The sequence below is a fragment of the Mustela nivalis genome, assembly GCF_964662115.1.
Source record: "Mustela nivalis genome assembly, chromosome: 11".
Classification (NCBI taxonomy): Eukaryota; Metazoa; Chordata; class Mammalia; order Carnivora; family Mustelidae; genus Mustela; species Mustela nivalis.
The window spans coordinates 51,413,334-51,436,110 of NC_139030.1; the positions used below are offsets into that span (position 1 = coordinate 51,413,334).

Consider the following 22,777-nt stretch of genomic DNA (forward strand, 5'->3'; position numbering starts at 1 on the left):
TGAGTAGGGACAGTTCGTTAGTGCCGAGGTATTTCAGGAACTTTCCCTAGCAGAGACTCCTAAGGAGACACAGGTCACATAAAAAAAAAAAAAAAAAAAAAAAAAAAAAGCAATCGCCAAGAGTAAGTTTGTGCGTCCTGAAGAGGGATGGAGAAACCACTCCACTGAGCTACGAGATTCGGACTCAACCCGGCAGCACGATCCATTTACAGCAGCGCATAAAATCCGCCTTCTGCAGAAAGGTTTGCAGCGCGGGTCCAACTCCCAGAGGCTTTACAGGGAAAATAATTTCATACAGAATAAAAGCAGCGTCGGCACTGGAGGAAGCTGGGTACGTAAACCTGGTTCCACTTTGTGGTCAACGTGCCCTAGGTTGGGTTGCCCGGACCCCAGCTGGCAGGAACTTTCTCGGAGAGCAGAGCCGCCCGCAGTCCGCAGCTGCCCCGGGGATGCAGGCCGGGTCCCGACCCCGGAAGATACCCGGGCCGAGGCTGCCCTGAGAGGCAGTGGCTCCACCTGGACGCCCGCTCAAGCCCCGCCCCGCTTCGGCCCCTCGGTCGGGTCGCTGACACGCGCGTCCCACGCCGGCGCGGGCCAGGAGCGGCCTCTGACAGCCCCTCAAGGCGGGACTCTCTATCCCCAAATCTGCGCTCCGGAAAAGTGGAATCAGCTCCCCACCAGGCGCGTCAGACAAAAAGCCGCCACTCCCCAAGCCTAGCTGCACTCCTCCTTTCCTTTAGTCTTTCTCTTCAGCGAGGCGGACTAACCGTTACTTTCCCCTCCCTTCCCTCCTCTCCTCTCCGAAGTCCCCGGCGCAAAGTGGGACTTTGGGGAGCCTCGGCGAATGCGCCTGTCCCCTGGCGCGCTGGATGCACAGCTCCCTCTTTTCATTAAAGCAGTAAAGTTCCATTTGCCCGGCTCTTCACGAGCCACGGCGGACTTCCCTGGGCTTTCCGCGTGCTCTCGCTCCCGCTGAGCTAAGAGGCAAACCTATTCACTCCAGCCCAGCCTGAATCCCTGAAGGACGCCGGCTCACGTCAGAGGGGACCCACCGCGCTCCCTGCGAAGTGCCCCAAGCCGCGCGCCCACACACGCTTATACCCACACAATGCCATCTCCGCGCTATCAAAGTCGGGCAGCGCCGACGGGAGAACGCACGACCAGGAGCGGCTCCGGCGCGGGCATCAGCCTCGCCGTGCGTCCGGACTCGCTGTCCGGGTCCCAAACACCGTTGTCAGGATGCCCCGGGCACAACAAGCCTCGTAACCCCCAAAGACAACACCGGCGGTCCCGGGAGCGCGCGGGCGCCGCCGGGCCGGATCTTACCCGCGGGGCGCGCGGTCTCCCGCCGCTCAGCTGGCCAGCGGGCCACGGGGACGCTGCAGCCGGGGTCCCGGAGATGCTGCTGCTCCGCTGCCGCTGTCCGGATCCCCCGCGCCAGCATCACTTCTCCGCCGCCTCCGCCTCCTCGTGCTCTTCTCTCGGCCGCCCCTCCCCGGCGGCCGCCAGCAAGACCGGCAGCGCCAGCGGCGCGGCGGGGTGGGCAGCAGCGGAGGCGGCGGCGGCGCCGGCGCCCGCACGAGCTCGCCCAGCTGCACCAGCTCGAGCAGCCGCGGCGGCAGCCGGAGCACCCGAGCCCGCCTGCGCTTCCCCGGCGAAGGCTCCGGCCTCGGCGACTGACAACGCCCGGCAGCCAATCGCTGCCTCGCCCCGCGCGGCGGGGGGAGACCAATCAGAGCGGAAGGCCCAAGGTTTTCCTCCGCCTTTGCTCAGCAGGCTTGTTTCCGGGAGCGGCGGCGACGCTGCTGGGGTCTGGGATGGGGGGAGGCGCGGGAGCGGAGCTGGGTGGGGGACTCCTGGCTCGGGAGCCCAAGGTGCGGCGAGGCGGCCGGGCCCGCCGAGGTGGGCCTGGGGCGCTTTCTGAATGCCAGGAGTCCGCGGTTTGGCTGCAAAGGGCGCCCAGCGGTGACTCTGTCTCCAGAGCCTCGGCCCGGCGCTTCAGTCTTGGCAGCCCTGTGGAGCGGTCGTGGGTCCCAAGTACGACCCGCGATGTGGAAGAACGGATCCCTGGAGGTGGTCGCCGCCTTGAAGGAATCCTGCGAGCAGTCACCAGACAGCGCCCCCGTCCTTCTCCCTTTGGCAGTTTTGGTAGCGGCAAGAGTGGTACTCCAGAGCTGCCGAACCACTCAGTGATCCGCCCAGAAGTGTGTCTGAGCTATAAAGAGGCACATGGAGAAATGTTCTCAAAGTTGTAGGCAGAGTGGACCTTCCTTACCCTCCCTCCAAATAAACTGTCCTCCCTTCACCCCGCTCAACAAAACAAAAACGCCTCAAGCACCAATGCAGAAAGATAGTTTAAGCAGTCAGTCTACCTGGTTTGCTTCCCCCCCCCCCCACCTTTGGCGAATCACTTCTGAATAATACAGTAGGAGTGTGTGTGCGTGTGTGTGTGACACAAACACCAGATAAGTGATGTCATTTAGATTTAGCAAGGCAAGGAAAAGAAAACAAATGTGGGAAACTTTTTCCACACCAGTTCTCCCCCAAAATATAATGATCTTTCTTTGTGAAGCAAATACATCAGAATGGTCCAGGGTTCGAAGTCTTTAATTCATGTTGCATTAAAAAAAAAAAAAAGTAAACTAAGTTCTGCATGAAGACTTAAAAGAGGTGTGGATCTTTCCCAAGTAATCTTTTCTATCTTCTCTTACAAGGTTGTCCTGAAGGTCAAAACCCAAGTACATGAATTAGCTACAGGATTGGGTGACAATTGGAATCAGTATGTATTAGCTATGCTGTTGCTGCTGTTTCTAATTATATTTTAAGTGATCTTTTTTTCTAGCAATAATCACTTCTTTCTTCATTCTTCATTTTCATCTTTCTTCATTTACCTCCCTTTTAAGATAACTCCTTGCATCCTGTGATATCTAAAATAAATCCTGCCTAAATTTTATGAGCACTGTATGGAAAATTTAATTGCAAATAGAGTTGTGTATTACCATCTTTTAGTATACCAAAAATGCATGCATATGAGCACAGTTCTTGTGCCTCTTCCCCCCACCTTCAGCCATTTGACCAGTCTAGTTTGGGAGCTAGACTATTTCTTCTTGAGGAACCAATTGTGCTAAAAGAGGTAGTGATGTTTATTTTTTAGGCTAAAACCAGAAATATGTAACATATCACTTTGAATTTTTTTTTAAGATTCTTTTATTTGTCTGACAGATACAGATCACAGGTAGGCAGAGAGAGAGAGGAGGAAGCAGGTTCCCTGCTGAGCAGAGAGCCGGATGTGGGGCTCGATCCCAGGACCCTGGGACCATGACCTGAGCCAAAGGCAGAGGCTTTAACCCACTGAGCCACCCAGGCGCGCCTCACTTTGAATTTTTAATGAAGAGAAGATTTTTAGGGGCGGCTGGGTGGCTCAGTGGGTTAAGCCTCTGCTTTCAGCTCAGGTTATCATCTCAGGGTCTTGGCATAGAGCCCCACATTGGGCCCTCCACTCAGCGGGGAGCCTGCTTCCCTCCTCTACCCCTCTGCCTGCCTCTCTGCCTACTTGGGATCTCTTTCTCTGTCAAATAAATTAAAAAATTAAAAAATTAAAAATCTTTTAAAAATATGCTTTTAAAAAAGATTTTTGTTGTCATTTAGTTTTTTCTAATTATTATTTATAGTTTATTTTTGTTATTGTGTAACTTACAGTGAATACCCTCATCTACATGAGGTGATCCATAAAGTAATGGAGTTTAAGTGTGGTAGAAAAAAAAATAAAAAATGTTTTATCATTCAAACTTCATAGGGAAAAGAGTTGATATTTGAAAAAAGTAGAAATATTAAATAAGTATTAAAATTAGAAAATTATACCATAATGGCAATTTAGATCTCTAAAAGAAATTAAGAATTAACTTCAAGCAAAAGAAAAATCTTGACTAAAGAATGTTAAATGTGAAGATGTTATCAAACTCCAGAATGTGGTATGCTACTTAGAAACTGCGATATGCATAGACAGTATTTACATAATTTTTCTAACCGCTTCTCCATGCCCTGACAAGTATATTATTTTTCGGATATACTATCTTTTTATGTTATCTGGTATTTTGAAATATTAATCCTGAAAACATAGGAGTTCTACATACCATATTCCTTAGTGATTAAGATAATGAAATGACTATATTACAGAAGCAAAAAACATTAAAACCAACAGCATGCACACAGATATAAAAGTAATCTATCATACCACTAGTGCTATGAATAAGCAGCTCTGAGTAAAACAAACCTGCACAATTAAGAACCTACTAACAGTGAAAACCATGTAATATTTCAAATCAATAAAGAAAAATTAAGAAAGTCACTTTAAAATTTAAAAATTTTTAAATTAAATTTTAAAATTTAAAAATTTTAAAGTTGCTGAAAATATGCATGCTATGCTAGTTTATGTATTACTATAAATCTCACAGGATGTATTGGATAGAGAGTCTAGTGTTAATTATATCAGTATCTAATTAGCTAGTTATATTGAATTAAATAAATGATGTTTCTTTTTTCTTTTTTTTTTTTTTTTTGCTTGCTTACATTTGTGTGTTTTTCTCCCCATGCAATGAGAGAACTCACTCATCTTGTTAGTGGAGAAAGAAATTTGTTTAGGCACTCCTTAAATCAAAACCATTTACCTAATCTTAAAAAATAAAAAAAAATTATATTAATTGGTGCTGAAATATATATTTATCAATAATAGAAACTGAACACTTCACTGGAATCAGTTCTGAAAAAAGCTAGATCTAGCAGGCAGAAAACTGAAGAAAAGGAAAGAAATCAGTCTAGTTCCAGCTCCGGTTATGACTGGGTGTGTGATTGCAAGTCACTTCAAGTTTCCCAGCATTCCATGTCTGTAAAATAGAGATTAACAACAAAATCAACCAGATAGCTGCTTTTCCCAGATGTGAGGATTAATTTATAATTGGAACAGCAAGCCACAGAAAAGCCCTTCCTGGTAGGTAGAGCACTGGACTTTCATGATGTTATTATCCTCCCTCGTGGGGCTGAGCTTCATTCTCATGATGACCTATTCATCGAGGATATGTGATACCTATTTCCACAAAGAAACATATTAAGTTCCAAATAGGTTCTTTTACCAATTTTGTGATAAATTGACTATCAGGTACATTCATTTATTTGTTGATGTTGTCCAGCAGAAATGTTTTTCCCATGGTTCTTTCACTATGCCACTTCCAATATGGTTGAAATATGCAAGTTTCAAGTCTGTCACCTTAATTTAAATGAAGGACAAACCATTTCATTTAATATTCGAGGTCAGTTTAGCCTGAGATAAAGCTGTTTCCCCAAATAATATAATTAATTAGACAACTTTGCCACATAAAGCCTGTTTTCATATTTAAATTCTAGAACATCTATCACAATGGATATTGCTCTTACTTATGTTAAAAGATTACTATTTAAGTCTTTTGTGTTAAAAAATTGAACCAAAATCAAGATGCAAAACCACCCAAATGGAATTAGATTCTATTTAGTTCATCATAACTATTTTTTTTTAAATATACTTCATACCGGAACCAGTGCGTTTTCTCTCATACACACACAGACATACACACATACAGGCACACACACACACACACACTCATTAAGTGGAATAAAGTCACTCATCAAAATTTTATAGGCAACAGGACGCCAAACCAAACAAATGTTCACATTCCTAACCCAACAGTCTTCCCATCATATCATACCTTCCTTTTGAGATTTGGGAGTTATCAACAGAGATGTTGTCATTGAAAACTAAGAGAACATAAAAAGATATTCAAGGATAAAATGTAGACAAATCAACAAGCCTAGGAGACCATTCATAGTTAAAAGAAAATAAGGATTTGGGGTTTTTTCGGTTAGGGGGTGGTGGCAAAATTTAATCTGATATTTAGGAAGACAATAAAAAGTAATTTAGTATCATGGACTCCAATAAAAGGTAAGTTTGTTAAAAGACTGAAAGTTGAATATATCACCTTAACTGTAAACATCGACAAGAGATCATGGATTAATTGAGATCTTTGGTTTCTTTTGAAAGGACAGTTATGGTAGGGTGATTAGGATAAAATCATTTGGTCCACAAAGAATGGGGAAACGGTCATTCAAGTAAATATATTTCTATTACATTATGTGATTTTAAGTTCAGTATTTTGAAATAGCAGTAGAGTTGATTTATGCAGAAGGCTGTATAAAGAAGCGTGATTGACCTAAAGTCTTAAATTATTGAGCCTTTATTGTTATCATTAAAGTCATTTGCAGATTTGCAGCCCTTTCGGGAGTATGTATGTTATAGAATCAAACCATCATCAAAATTGAAGAAAAGGTATTTATTTAAATACCCTATAGAGTCCATCTTCAATTATTGTGATTTTGAAGTAGGTTATTTGCTTGAACAAGAGAATCCAACCTCTTTTTTTACTTAAATTCATTTAGCCAACACAGAATACATCATTAGTTTCAGATGTGTTCAGAGACTCATCAGTTGCATATAACACCCAGTGCTCATCCCCTCACACCTCCTCCTTACTGCCTGTCACTCAGTTACCCCATCCCCATCCACTTCCTCCAGCAATTCTCAGTTTGTTTCCAACCTCTTATCATAATGAGCTTCCTTTTTCTCCTTTGGCCTTAATCACTAAAGAGGAGCTGCCTATTACATTGGTCCGTCATGTAGTAGAAAAGTGGAAAGGAAACAAGCGCATGTGTGTTGAATGTGTGGGGGAGCTATGGTAGGTAGGTGAGGGAGGGACTAGGACAACTAAGGAGAGAAGGAGCAAAGTTTACAAGTAATTTGCAGAGCAGTTCTCCACAGTTTTATTAATCAATCCTTCTTTCAGAAGCCACTTAAAGCAGAGGACACTAAAACATTAATTTAAAAAATTAATGACTTCTACATCACTACAACAAAATGCTATTTAGGTGCCTAGTGTAGTGCTAGGAGCTCGATAAATCAAGAAAAAATGAATGCATAAATATTGCATGGGAATTTTTTAGGGGTTAAGGTGGGGTTGCAGCTAACAGTTGAAACCAACTAGTAACATTTAACATTGTCCTTGTGATTATGGCTATTTTAACTTTACATAAGTGAAATTTTAACATGTAATTTTATTTTCCAGGGCTTCTGGTCAGATTACACAATAGAATGTGTCCTCACACTGAATTTTCATTTTCCCTTAGCATCCCAGTCCCTCCCCATCAGGCTTTTAACTAATTCTCCAGGTGTTTTAAGGTGATTAGGAAGTGTGCCTGGAGAAGGATCCTATCTGCTTGGGAGAAAAAGTGCTAATAAAAGGTCAGAGCTGAGTTCCTAGGGACTGTGGCTGCTGAAGCTAATAGCATGAATCATCATTAGCTTTTACTGATGCCAAGTCATGCAAGTCTGTGAAGTTCATACAGAAAGAGAAATTTCGATCAATAGGACTTTATGCTACCATGCAGCTTGATAATTACTTTCTAGAAATTAAGTTTGTAAAGCTTTTTTCCTTTCTTAAAAAAATTAGTCTTTATTCTGAAAGCCTGCCTTAGTCTTTGTAACTATAGTGTAAGAGAAACGTAAAGTGTTTTCCTTTAGCAATCTTTTTTTTTTTTTTTTTGGATTTGCATTACTGTGGAGGTTGGCTGCATGCATACTTTATATTCAGTAACCTTTGGTGTGTATTTAACAGTGGGATAATATCTCATAACAGGATTGATATTTTAAATCCACTTCTCTGACTGTCTACAATGCTAAGTCACAAGCATATTTTAGTATTTCGTTTGCAGTCTGCTATTATACTGACTGTTGACCTGGTGATTCTAAGGATAGGTGGGCTATGTTGTTTAGTTGATAAGTGAAGCATGCAAACCAGCCCTATTTCTGTTTTATTGCATGTTGATTACAAAAGACAAGTGAGAACAATGGAACACATTTACATTCACAGGGAAAAATGAAATAGACTTGCATCTCTCAGTGTCAAAGACCTTATAAAAATAGCCAAGAAAATATTTTATGCCCTCACTACGTCAAGATATTTGAGGCTTTATTTTTATTTTTTAAAGATTTTATTTATTTACTTGAGAGAGGGAGAGAGAGGGAGAGTCCAGAGGAAGAATGAGAGGAAGAAGAAGACCACCCTCTGAGCAGAGGGCCCTTGGATCATCACCTGATGAGCCAAAGGCAGCCGCTTAACTGAGTGAGCCACCCAGGTATCCCAATAATTGTTGAGGCTTTGAAAAGTTGGGAGCATGTGTTTGTGTGCTTAACACTACAGAATGTAAGTTAACTTTGCATGTAGACACAGTCATGACCATTTGCCCTTAGCTGCCAGCAGAAAGTACTTTTACATGTGATTAGAGAAAAAAAGTAGAAGTAAATTTTTTTAAGTGTTAAAAAAAAAAAACACAAATTTCCTTATTGGCATTCATTTAATCATAAAGCAAAACTCTGGTTTCATATTTCAAAATTTTCTTAAAATCTAGCTTACATATATATTAGAAATTCTGTAGTCTCAATTTTTATGTTCCAGGCTTACAATCCTTTCTAAAATACTTACAGCTCTATTCATCTACAGATGACTTTTCTCACCCCAAAAATGTGAACTGTGAAAAGTTTATGTGAATGTCTCTGAATAAATAACTCTTTTAATTTGAAAAACTTATAATGAAAATGGCTTCCACGTGTGTATCCTTTAGTGCTTTGACTTAGATTTTATGTATATACTATGTAGTCAAAAAAAAATTTTTTTTTACATTAAACTCACCAGTTAGACCAGTCTAGTACTTGACTTGAGGACTTCATTCTTAGAGAAGCAATTCTGATTCTGTATCAAGCACTTCTCCACTGAGATATTAATTATAAATATTTATAACAAGGACATTGCCAAACATGGGTGCACAGGGTAACATAAGTCAGATTTCCAACATGATACATTTATAACATCTCCATTAGCTTTTAGGTACTCTAGAAATATCCTATATTAAATTTAGTGTTAGTATGTCTAAGAAAGATAGATGACAATGTATTTTATTTTGCTTGTATTTAACTATCTCCCCCACCCTCCTGGGTGGTCGACTCTCATAAAGCCACTGACCTATGATTTTTAAGTCTATAGTATAAATATCCCTGAATAAATCCAGCGCTAAGCCACATGCCATCCTAAACCCTTCTAACAGCACCCAGGGTTACATCCTCTGGTCAAGTATACAAAAGATACTGTAACAGGACAACCTATTAGATGCTATATAAAGTCTCAGCAATTGTAGCAACTTGGAAATCCCTTAACAGAACATTTAAATCAAGTACTTTAATGTAACTAATTAGTGTCTTTTTAGTCTTTGAAAACATTGTTATTTCTGAGAATTAAACAGGAGACCCTGGAATCTAAAAGCAACAGATCGAATTTGAGCTGAAAGATAATTTCCAACAGCTGGTATTGGCACTAGACCATAGATCCTTTTTGTTGGGCTTTAGCCTCTGGGAGAAGAACATCATGATTTTCTGAAGAGTAATAGGATAATTACATGAAACACAATTTTACATCAGCTAAAAGAAGAAAAGAAAGACCAAAAAAAAGTGCAAATATCATTCTTTGCTTGACTTTTAATGAAAAACTAATGAATATTAACCATAAAGTCTTTAATACATTATGTCAATATTCACTAGAAGTGAGTGGTTAGTATACAATGATATAAACACAAATAAGTTATAGATTTTTATGGGGGTTTTTGGACATTAAGTAATAGTGGTATGACAAGACAAATGCCAGTTTTGGTGATCAAAGGAAAATGTGTTTAACAAAAGCACAGTTCAGATCAGTTTGGAAAACTTAACCATAAAATCTCAATCATCCCATGCACATTTTCAGTTATATCAAGTGGGTAATGGCAGGGAAATTTGAAGTGTTTTACTTCCTAAGAAATAAAATGAAGCAATTAAGAATGGAGATTTTAGGAGCATAACAACTAACAATGAGTTGAAATTCTAGTTCTACCTCTTATGAAATGTGTTATCCAAGCAAGTTACTTCATATCTCTGTGCCTTAGTTCCCTATTGTATAAAATAAGGATAATAGTAATATCTAGTTCTTAGAGAGACTTTGAAATTTAAATGAGAACAGATTCTGAGTGTTTAGTACTGGAAGATAACTGATCAATATATATTAGCTGTACAGATAACTGTCATTATTGATAAGATCCCTAACATGATACATTTGTAACATCTTTATTATTATCAAATCAGCATTATTATCATAAAAGTGAGGTGGTTGACTTACCTCAATTTCCATCCATTCTTTCAAAGATCAATCCAGTCATTCTCTTTGCTCATGCTTTCCCCACTAAAGTAGATCTGTTTCTTCATCGCATGTGAATTTCAGGAGCCCTATCAGTTTCTTTCCTTTTTTTTTTTTTTTTTTTTTTTTTCCTTCTGGGAAGTCTTAAGTAGTCTTTCTTAAAGTATTTGTTAGGATAGTTATTCTGCAACACATAAACCCTCAATATATCAATGACTTACTATAATAGAAATTTATTTCTCACTCATTCTCATTCTGTTGGTATAGAGAAGAGGAGAAACAAAGGGATTTGCTCCACCCAGTCATTCAGTGTCTTTCCTCTTCAACACATAGTTTTAAAATGCTGTATATAATTTTGGGAATCAACATACAGATGAAAGATAGAATATGAGACAGGAAGGATTATTCAGGTGTAGCACCTGCCATTTCTATAGACATTTTATTTGCCAAAATTCAATACCATGGCCATCAGTTGCAGGGGAGTATGGGAATGGCAATCTAACTATGAACCCAGAGGAAAAAGAAATGCTTTTAGTAAACGGCTCATCAGTTTCTCCCACAGATTGCCCTTCTTTAGTTTTACTCCATCCTCACTATGATCATAAAGATAAACCAATTCCCAACCAGATACTGCATCTGGCTCAAAACCAAGACATATGTGTACTGCATGGTCTTCTCATAAACTATAAACTAAAAGACTGGTTATCTACTATCCCCAAACCCAGTGAACAATGGCACACTTAAAAACTACCTTCTTAGAAATGAGAATTATGGGAGATACTGAGGGGACACGGGTTGATAGCAATCAAGAAAACGTTATTGTAGGCTTTGTGAAGGCCCACATATTACAGTGGCCAAAATCCCCAAACCAACAGCTGGTGAGAATGTGGTGCAACTTAAACTCTCATTTATTACTCATGGAAATAAGGAATGGTTCAACCACTTTGGAAAACAGTGTGGCAAGTTTCTTAGAAAAGTAAACCTTGCTATGCTTTGCTAGATGGTATCGATAAACCACACCATCAGCAATTATGCTCCTGGAAATCTACCCAACCGATTTGAAAAGTTACGCTCACACAACATGTTTATACCTACATACAAACATTAATAGTAACTTTTTAATCACAAAAATTGGAAGCAACCAAGATGTCCTTCAATAGGTGAGTGAGTAAACTACAGTAACCCATGTAATGGAACATTATTCAGAGAGGAAAAGTTAAAGTAATGAGCTATCAAGATATACAAAGACATTGGTGAATCTTCAATGCATAATGCCAAGTAAAGGAACTCAGTCTGCAAAGGTTAAAATATTGCATTATTCCATTTACATGATATTCTAGAAAAGACAAAATGATGGAGACAATAAGCAGACAGATAAGTGGTTGCCAGCAGTTCAAAGTGGGTGATGTTGAATAGGTGAAGAAATTTAGGTTGCTGAAATTACTTTCTGTGACCCTACAATGGTGGATACATGACAGTATGCTTCTCAAAACTCATAGAACTTTTTAAAAAGTTTTTATTTATTTTTTAAAAGATTTTATTTATTTATTTGACAGAGAGAAATATCGCAAGCAGGCAGAGAGGCAGGCAGAGAAAGAGGGGGAAGCGGGCTCCCTGCTGAGCAGAGAGCCCAATGTGGGGCTCAATCCCAGGACCCTGAGACCTGAGCCGAAGGCAGAGGCTTAACCATTGAGCTACCCAGGCGCCCCTAAAGTTCAGTTTAAATTTCAGTTAATTTCAGCTAATATAAAGTATAATATTAGTTTACGGTGTACAATATAGTGATTCAACACTTATCTGGTGCTCTTCACAAAAGTGCCCTCCTTAATCCCTATCACCTGTTTAATCTATCCCCACACCCACCTCCCGTCTGGTAACCATCAACTTGTCCCCTATAAAATCTCATAGACCTTTATACAAGAAAAAGCAAACCTTAATATATTAAACTAGAAAGAAATCATTTAGGGGGTTGGTGAATCTCAGGATGAAAATTCTATAAATACATAACTGGAAATAACAATTACCTCTTAATTATGAAATTGCATTGACTTTTAAAAGAAATTTAATTATATCAAAATGGGGGGGGGGGTGGCCACCATTATATAAATTCTAAATCTTGTCTTAGGGATTTCTTGGCTCATACACTTCCACTACTCAAAATTCAGGCTCATGGAGTCTTCTCCCAACCCGATTATTACTCAAGTATAGAACTTGGAACACTTCCCTTACTAAGACCAACACATTCCTAGTCAGTTTCCACTATTAGAACCACTGCACACCTCACTCATTTCTGTCTACATCTCCAAAAGTTACACACCAGGAAATGGTCTTCTTACAATTTTCCAACTCTTACCACCTGAGGTCATTGCCATTGTCACTTACACCAAGTGAATTCTTACTAGACACCTAGCTTGCTTTTTGGTGCATAGCAGCAAATAGCTGTTGCCAAGGTCATCCATGCTTTCCTTGGCACCTGAGCTGCTGGACGTCTCCCTGCTCTGATCTACCCAGACTGCCCAGGAGTTTTGGCAGGGAGGATCCTCACTTAATTCTAAATGTACACTAAGCTTACATTATATAGAATTCACTTGATTTCTCTTTTATTTTGCTCTTATCTCTTAAAAATGATACAAATTGGGGTTGGAATATTACAATACACCCCTACTGTACTGAAGGATTTGTTGTTCCAGAATTGTTTATCCCATCTTTAACACCAAAACATATTTTGGTAAATCTGTCATTTATTTATGAGTATATTTTTAGAAAACTATCAAGAAAAAAATTGCCTTATTTTTGTATCTACATCCTTTTTTCTTTTGGTTGGTTTTGAAATAATCATGAATATTACCAAGAGGGTTTCCATCAATAACATTTAGAAAAGAAGATATGAAAGAGATGCCTTTTTTGGAATGCAAAAAGGGTAATCTATATAATATTCCATTTTTTACTCCCCTGGCTGGCACTCAGTGACTTTTCATCCTTTCATTTCCAAACTCTTTTGGACAGATAAGGCTAGTACTATCAATGTCTTAGGATAAGGCAAAGTAGAAATGCCCTGTGGACTCTCTTTGATTTTCATACATGTTTGCTCTGGTCATTCAGTGTCTTAAAACACCCTAACATTTGGGAGATTTAACATAAAAATTCAAATTTCTGGCTTATCTGTTTTTTTACAGAGGACTATCCACCAACCTGTGCCCACATTCTCCAAAATGGCAGTAGTCTCTCACTGACAAGAAGCTGCCCCTTCTGATGAGCTAAGCACACTCGAGTTGCCACAGGTCCTGCTGCTCCCTTTTCCTTGTCGTGGAAGGTGAGTATTAGTTACTACTTATGACTGAGCTTACATTCTAAAATCAACCCTTATCTTATTTAGAAGTCCTGCTTGACTTGATGGGCATTTGTGTTTGCTACCCCTTATTGTGTATTTTCAGACCTATAGGAGAGAAACACGCAGTATACCAAGTCTACACCAGTTTCTATGTCCTGTGCCTTCTAGACTACTCTGTGCTTCAGTCATAAATCTGAAATTTGAAAGGGATTGAAATGTGTTCAACTTTTGCAGTTTCATTCAAAATGAGCAATATATTTAGGAAAAATTATAATGATGGGTCAACATCTAAATTACTTTTTCCCCCCTATGAAATGTGAAATGTCAGGTGAATCCAGGAATTATTCTTTATTTTTTTATTCACAAGGAAAAATTACAGAATCATGGAAAGAACACTAGATTTATAGATAGAAAACAAGGATGTGGTATTCACTAGCTGTGTCTCTTTGGACAAGGCATTGAACTCTTATGAACACATGCATAAACTTATCCATAAAATGGATATATTATCTCCCCTATCTTTCAGATAGTTGTTTTAAGGTTCAGGTATGATTATGAGCGTGATAATGCCTCAAAAACCACGAAGCTCTTAATGTAAGGGATTATTTTTCAATGAAAAATAGACTTTCAAATGTTAATGAATGAATGAAATTCAGGCATTTGCCCATTTTTTATTGCCTTTCAACTGAGTTAGGCTGATTAATGTCCTCCCAAAGATAAACATATTATCCTCAGTCCCTGTGATTATGTTACATGGCTAAAGGGACTTTACACACATGAGATGTGAAGATGGCATTATTATCCTGGATTGCTACTCTGCTGACTTATGTGAGCCAAGGGTTCTACGAGGCTCTAGAAGCTGGAAAGGCAAGGAAGCAGATTTTATCCTAGAACCACTAGGAGGAAATCTCTCCTGTGGTTATCTTCATTTGGGGAGTTTGACCTCCAGAAATATAAGATTATAAATTTGTGTTGTCTTAAGCCATTAAGTTTTTGGTTATTTGTTAGAGAAGCAAGAGAAAACTAATGCATCTTCACAATATGCAGAGTCTGAACATTAAAAATGAAAGGGAAGCGTGCCACAAGCAATATCGTATTTCCTGTATTACTTGGAAATAAGATTACTCTTGTCTTAATCCTGGTCCCACATGCCTTGGGCACATTTACCTCAGCATACTTGTTCTTTATGTGATTTCCTATTCCAATTTTCATAATCATATTCTTAGCATTATTTCCCCTCTCCAGTATTATCTAACTCTCCTCTTCTTGGTATCTAAATATTTCCCCAAATATTACTTCTCATTTTGTTAGAGTGAAACTAGAGCTATAGTATCTGAAAGCTTTGGGGCTGCTCCTATTCTTTTTGACTTATGTTACTTGTTGAGCGTTGATATTCATGCTTCTATTTTATTTAGTTGTGGTGGTTTATTAGGTTGCAGCATCAAATGTTGTCTTATCCTGGGCTCATAGGTACTGCATAAAAATTCAGTCATTTATTTTGAAAACTAAACACACTGTCATGCTCATGTACAATTTGATATTTTCAATTCATCAGTCCTTATATATTCTGCTTAGGCAATTTCACCCATATCCATATCTATATCCATATCCATATCCATATCTATTTTGTGTGGATGAACCCTAAGTCAGTGCCTCTTTTTTTTTTTTTTTTTTGAGAATACAGACATGATAAAGACACATTTTCCCAGCCTCAGGGTGCTTGACAACTTGTTGTATTTCCATGCACAAAGGTAATATGAAGTGTAGAGGACAGTACCTAAGTCAGTCTAGGGTGGTGAAAAGGATCTTTTCAAAATGATATATATGATGCTAGAATTGATCTTGAGAAACATGTGAAGTATGAATTAACCTAGAGAAATGGTTTCCTGGAAGAAAAGACAGCACAAGTTAAAGAGAAAGAGAAAAATGGGGAGAAAAAGAAAGCGATGAGACAGACAAAGAATAGAGAAAAAAAAATAAGGATGATGACTAGCTTGCTGAATTAAGTCTGTGACCATCCCACTCAATTAACAGATCACAGTATGTGGCACACAAACATACAAAAGGGCAATGCTTGTGGAGAACTTCAACTTGCTGTATTTAAGGTCTTTGTGAAAAAGCAAACAATTAAAAACAAATGGCCAGAGCTCAAGAGGAAGTTCTGGACTCTAGAGCTAGGGACATAGCTGTGGGATTGTTCATACAAGGTGAACATGGAGAATGTTTAAAAACAGAGGGAGAGGGTGCCTGGGGCTCAGTGGGTTAAGCCGCTGCCTTCAGCTCAGGTCATGATCTCGGGGTCCTGGGATCAAGTCCCGCATCAGGCACTCTGCTCAGCAGGGAGCCCACTTCCTTCTCTCTCTGCCTGCCTCTCTGCCTACTTGTGATCTCTCTCTCTGTCAGATAAATAAATAAAATCTTTAAAACAAACAAACAAACAAACAAAAAACGAGAAGGAGAGAGGGATGAAAAGAAAAGTGTAAATTCCAGAGAGATAGAGGTGAAGTTGCACATGGAAAAGGCAGAGAATGAACCACTAGAGAGTTGGAAGAGAACTAGGAGAGATGTGTATCAAAAAGGTAAGGTCAAAGATTGTTTTCAAGAAGGGTGTAGTCAACAGTGTCAGATATTGCAAAAAATTGAAGGGAAATGGGCCAGCCCTCTTATTTCAGGGGCCCTTTTGAAGTGACCAGCTCTGGGAAGAGTTTGAGGGTCCACATTTGGGGGAACAGGTCAGGGTTCCTTGTGTGAGGGAAAGGATCTCCACCACAAAAGAGGAGGTAAAACCAAAGATCATGAAAGGCTCCAAGGTTCCAGAAGCCAAGGGAAGAATAAAAAACATCACCACATCTAGGAAGGTCAATAAAAGTATGAAAATGCAGTTATAGAGCCACAAGGACAAAGAAAAGAATTCATAGGACCTCGAAACAGAGCAGTATTAGAGCTTCAAGGATCAGAGACAAACAGATTTAAAGTGGTCTTTAGGCTCCCTAAGAGGATGTCACTAGGAATAGCTTGGTGATTCCAGGTTATAGTTGACTGAGCTGCCTATGAAAGATGAGGGAGAATCAACTGAAACTAATATATATATTATATATATATATATACCCTAGACTGACTTAGGTACTGTCCTCTACACTTCATATATTATTATATATATATAATATATATATAAGATGAGGGAGAATCAACTGCAACTAATATATATATATCAACTGCAACTAAATATATATATATATATATATATATATATATATATATATATATGCTTTTGGGAAGCTTCATTGTGAAAGAGAGAAGACACATTGTAACTAATGGATGATGCATAATTAGAAAGCCTGGTTTCCCCTTAAGATAGAAATGATCAGAACATGGAAAAACAGGCAGGTAGAAGTTTTGGGAAACAGGAAATATAATTATGGAGCAAGATCCCTGAAGAGGCAAAGCATCCAGAAGAGAAGAGGAAAGTTCAACAATAATTTAGCTTCTGAGATTTCTGATATTGGGGAAAATAGAAAAAGAGAAACTTGTGCTTCCTGTATTTTGTCCATAATAATGATGAAGTTAAATAAAATGTAAAAGTGTAGTATGAGAGCCTTGTTGCACCATTTAGAGAAGTATATGCACAACATATTTATACCTATAGATACAGCACCACACACTTTTCAAAAGTCTAAGTTCATTTAGTATGACAGATCAACAGTTTATTTTTAAAATCAGCTTTGAAAAAGCCAACTCTATAATAAGGTGACACCTGAATCTATTAATTATATATCCTATTTAGTGCACCATAAGTCACTTATTTATTTGATGGGGGAAAATAAACAACTCCTCTTTCATAGGCAGAATGTGTTCCTTTGTGTTACCTAAATCCTTTCAACACATTACTCAGTGGGTGCTAGTAATTTCATGTTCAATAGAATTGAATTAACTTGTTAGTTAATATGTTTGAAGTGTATTTCAACAATTAGAATTCAAATAAGCTTTAGAAGACACCTGTGTCTGATTAGGCATCTAAGCCAGGTTTCTCTATAAATATAATTGCATTTCAATACTTGAAAAAAAATAATTTATCCATTTATATATTAACATTATCTATATTCTGCTCCATGCATCTGGGCTCTAAGAGACCACTTTCTTGTCCTCTTATCAAGAACAGAGTATGAATCATCTTTTGACATGTAAGAAGGCCTGGATTGAAAGTAAAGACCATACTTGCCAAAGTATTCCCAGATTTTTGCATCCATAAGCTCAAATAGGCACCCAATTTGAATAAACACAAGAAAAATATGAGGGAACACACAAAGCATACAGAGAAAACTATAGGGCTAAATTAAATAGTTTTAGGTGGCCAAGTACTCAGAAGTATCCTTGCAGGAAGAGGGGGCAGAGCCATGTTATGGGATCCATGGGTGTGTCATATACCATTGCCTGCCTCCCAAAATGTGGAATTTCCCATAATCTTCTCTAGCAAAAAGAAAGAGGTCACAGCTAATGCAAAGCAGTAGCTACTGCCAATACCAAACCATTTGTGTTTGGATTTAGAATGTTTTGTGCCCAGCACATTTATCTAAAAATGCTAATGATCGACTTTTGGAAATTGTCCCTTTTTCCCTCAGAATCTGGCGCTAGAGCTATATCTTTGCCAACCCATTGGTAATTTCTATTCTCACCATTTCTCTGCTTTCTACATTCTTGTAGGTTTAGTGGCAGTTCCCCAGTCTCCGGCATGGCATCTTGAAAACCTCCTGCAAACGACTCTGGAAACAGTAACCAAGTCAGCCATATCCGCAGGGCTCTCACTTGGGCTCTCAGCTTGTTCTAAGTTCTCATAGCTGAATCAATATCGAAGCTTCTCTCTGACCACAAGCTTCCCACCTGGGCAGCCTCCTTACCCTTCTATGGTTGGAGGGGGGCTGCTTTGAACTCTCAGGTGTTTCATAGGCTTCAAGTTTGATTGAAATCCCCCAACCTGAATTCTTGAGTTCTGGAATGTGAAGTGTCTGCCTGCTTGGTCTCCACTTTGCCTGATGCTAACTCCTGAGTCTGAGTGCTGCTGGACTTTTGGGATATCCTTGAACTAATTGTTCAACTCCCCAGATATTGCTTACAAATGTGCTTTAACTTAGATTCATTAATACATATAAAAATATCTAGGGAGGCTTTCTAAGTTAAAGGCTTAAACCATACATGTACAAATTTTAAAGAATCATTTCCAATAATAAGCTACGGAAAACCAGATGTGTTTGGGTATCTGAAAGTCTGGATTTCCTTTTCTTTAAGATTTATTTATTTATTTTGGAGAGAGAACAAGTGAGCAGGGGGAGGGGCAAAGGCAAGGGAGAGACAAAATCCAGCCAACTCCACACTGAGCATGGAGCCAGACTCAGGGCTCGATCTCATGACCCTGTGATCATGACCTGAGGCAAAACTAAGAGTCAGCCGCTTAACGACTGAGCCACCCAGGCACCCAAAGTCTGGTCTTCCTTTTATCTTATGGTGGCAAAGGTTCAGTAACATGCATGTTTTCATTTTCTTCCTGGGTCTGAGATTGTCTGCATTTCCCAGGTCCCTTACAGGTTGGCGTGGCCATGCTCCTGAGTTCTGGAAAATGAAGTTTAGGCAAAAGTCACAGACCCCCCACTGGGAGGCCCAGTCCATAGAAACCTGCTGCTGGGGAGCCTTATTCTCTTCTCCCTCTCTGTCCTCCAGCTGAGGGTATTCCAGGGCTTCAGAGAGTGAGGAAACTGCCATAAGGAAGGACTGAAATTTTGTACGACTTTATGGAGCAGAGTCCTCACCAACCGACTGCGGATTGTGATATACCAAGAATTAACATTTTCTTGTCTTAAGCCACTAAGGTTTCAGGGTGTATCAGTTACACCTGGAGCTACTGTTACCAATATATTACATTTAAATACTTTCTTTGCTTCTAAATTTTCAGTGCTAGAATCTGAACCAATCTGGTTACCGATCCTCACTGACGGAGCACCAGTGATGGTGTTAGGACCTTTACTTTTCCCGCATCCGTTCATTACCGCCTTCATTTAAATGAAAAACAAAACAAACAAAGAATCAAAATATCCTTTTAAACTCTTTCTCTGGATAGTTTTCTCCCTTACTCCTTCCCACACAACTCTACTTCTCAAATCCCTGAGATTAATTTAGGCACACTAATTTTTGGCCAGCGTCCTCATGGTCTCTCACAACTTACTGTGATCTGCCACTTTCGAAAGTGGTTTCCTAAGGGTAACCTTGGGAAAGTAGTTAAAGCCCTTCAAAACATAAGTTCTTTACCTAGAGATGACAACATCTCAGAACTATGTTGTCAAACCAGATGAATGTCAGTTAACTCGATTACCAAATCACAACACTAAGAGGTATTTCATATATTTTAATATAAGTATCAAATGGATATTAACTGGTCTTTATTTAAAACAAACAAACAAACAAACAAACAAAAAACCCTGAACTTTGGCAAAATGTAGGCATTCTTTTTTAAAAATTTTTATTTATTTTTAAAATTTCTTTTCAGTGCTCCAGAATTCAGTGTTCCAGAATTCATTGTTCATGCACCACACCCAGTGCTCCATGCAATACGTGCCCTCCTTAATACCCACCACCAGGTTCACCCAACCCTTCACCCCCGTCCCCTTCAAAACCCTCAGATTGTTTTTCAGAGTCCACAGTCTCTCCCCATCCAATTTCCTCAACTCCCTTCTCCTCTCCATCTCCCCATGTCCTCCGTGTTATTCCTTATGCTCCACAAATAAGCAAAACCACATGATAACTGACTCTGCTTGACTTATTTCACTCAGCATAATCTCCTCCAGTCCCGTCCATGTTGATACAAAAATTGGGTATTCGTCCTTTCTGATGGAGGCATAATACTCCATAGTGTATATGGACCACATCTTCCTTATCCATTTGTCCGTTGAAGGGCATCTTGGTTCTTTCCAGTTTGGCAACTGTGGCCATTGCTGCTATGAACATCGGGGTATAAGTTTCTTCTTTCCTTCTTCCTTTTCCCCTAAACCTATATTCTTAGCTATGTTTGGGGACAAAGGACTGAACACGTTTTCTGCAAAGTGCTATCATTTGCCCACAGGAACCTATACATTCATTCATTCATTCAGTTATCAAGTATTCATTGAGTGCCCATCATTTGCTCCCTTAAGGAAGACAGAAGCAGGCTGCCATAGCTAATGAAAAAAAATCTAGAAAAGCTGGTGGGGGAGTAAGTGTATCCCAGAAGGCAGGAGGGAGATGAAAGGGAGGGCCCCAGGGGCAAGTCTTCAGCTGGATCTTAGTAGAGGATTGCCACTGAAAGCAGGAGCAGCCAAAATTCGGGGTATGCCATTTCTGTTCACAACTCTCTTCCTCCTGCCTTGGAATAAAAATATCAGTGGAAATTATTCTGTAAATGTGGCCATTATGTTTTACTTCTGATATTGAAGTTCGTCCTTGTTCCCCGAGGACACAGGTGAAGGTGGAAGGGAGGCAGTGGTCTGGGTAGGTTGGCGACGCCAGCCTGGAATTTAATATTTTCTGTAGGCAATCTCTTCATGGGTAATTGAAAGTGGGCTCTTTGAAATGCTAGTGATTTAATACTTTTCTTATGAATTAAAAAATAGGCACATGCTCTTCCTTTATTCTTTATAAAGTAGCCATTTAAACGTCTTCCAGTGTTGGAAGTATTTCTAGCTTAAATATTTTAGAACTTTGAAAATTAAAAGGTTTAGTATTTAGGGCAAATAGTCCCTGTCCCGTTTCACGTAACCAGAGCTGAACCTTTAATATCCTGACATTTCCTGGCACAGGGACAAATGCTGCCATGTTTTACAGCTACACAGAGAGTGAGGTAATCACTAGCAGCAGAGGCATTGATGTCTTCCTCTAAGTTATTCACAATCTTCAGGTCCCACATGTGCCTATTCCTACCGGACATCTCTCTGCCACATTCAATTGCTTTTGTTAATTTCATCGATTTTAAAAAGAGCAGTTCTGCTTTCTGCTTGCCTTTAAGGTAGGCGGGAGGATTGATGTATTTCCTTCACTTCCATTCCCTGCAGTTGGTGACATTTTCAATAAATAATCTTTAATTTATTTGTTCTCTACTTTGCATTATAAATGTCTTCGGAATGTACAGGCATAGGTACCTGGTTTTACTCACTATTACATGCGCACCTGTGTGTCTGTACAAACATACATATACACAGAGATGTACTCACACAGGAAAAATACAATGTGTACAAACATTATAAATATGTAATTTCACAAGGTGGCTCAGTGTGTCAGTCCTTAAGCATCAGCCTTAGGTTTATGTCACGATCCCAGGGTCCTGGGATCAAGCCCAGGGTCAGACTCCCTGCTCGGCAGGAAGCCTGCTTCTCTCTCTCCCACTCCCCTTCTTAACCGACTGAGCCACCCAGGCGCCCCTCTCCCACTCTCCTTCTTATGTTCCCTCTCTTGCTGTCTCTTTCTCTCTCTGTGTCAAATAAATAAATAAAATATCTTTTAAAATATATAATTTCACTATAATATAAAAATGTATATAATCAGGCAAATTACTGATTCATATTTATATGCACACATGTGAACATTTCATGTATATATTTTTAGACACACATTGAAGTGTTGGGAAGCCAGAAGGATGTAGAAAACCATGTTTAATATTTCTGGTCAGTTAGGACTAATTTCAGTCCCTGTCTCCACACCTAAAAGCTGGGTTACTTGGTAAACTCAGTCAAGTAACTTAACTCCCTAACCCACATATTCTTCACCAGAGTTAATAAGAGGTAAGGTTTTATTAATATGCTCATGAGGTATATTTGAATATTAAATAAAATCAAGGACCACAGTACTCACCCTTGCTGTGAGCTTAGAATACAGCAAAAGATGAATGTTCCCTGCTACTAATTTATATTGTTTTTGTACAGACATGAGTAGCCATTCTCTAATTAATGATAATTGGTTCTCTGCCTAACTCTAATTTCTGGTTAAAGAATGGTTAATCCAGACCTTTTTTTTTTTTTTTTCCAATTCGTGTTAAGAATCTTCCCAAACCAATGGACTCTACAGATTATCTGAGTTTACTAAAATGATCAATGTGTTAAATTTCTAAATGTATTGAAATTATGCTTGA

At 39.4% G+C, this 22,777-nt stretch overlaps 1 protein-coding gene and 1 long non-coding RNA gene across 2 annotated transcripts in view; one reads left to right on the forward strand and one right to left on the reverse strand.

Annotated features, from left to right (window-relative positions):
- Positions 1-1,449, reverse strand: part of B3GALT1 (beta-1,3-galactosyltransferase 1) — a 531,180-nt gene extending 529,731 nt beyond the window's left edge. The window contains exon 1 of the mRNA XM_082690942.1: positions 1,327-1,449. The gene's annotated coding sequence lies outside the window, so the exon portion shown is untranslated. The remainder of the gene's footprint in view (positions 1-1,326) is intronic.
- Positions 1,450-12,580: 11,131 nt separating this feature from the next.
- Positions 12,581-13,530, forward strand: LOC309843854. Its single transcript, XR_014300376.1, has 3 exons — positions 12,581-13,029; positions 13,154-13,221; positions 13,478-13,530. It is a non-coding gene; the product is annotated as an uncharacterized lncRNA (long non-coding RNA).
- The last annotated feature ends 9,247 nt before the right edge of the window (positions 13,531-22,777 follow it).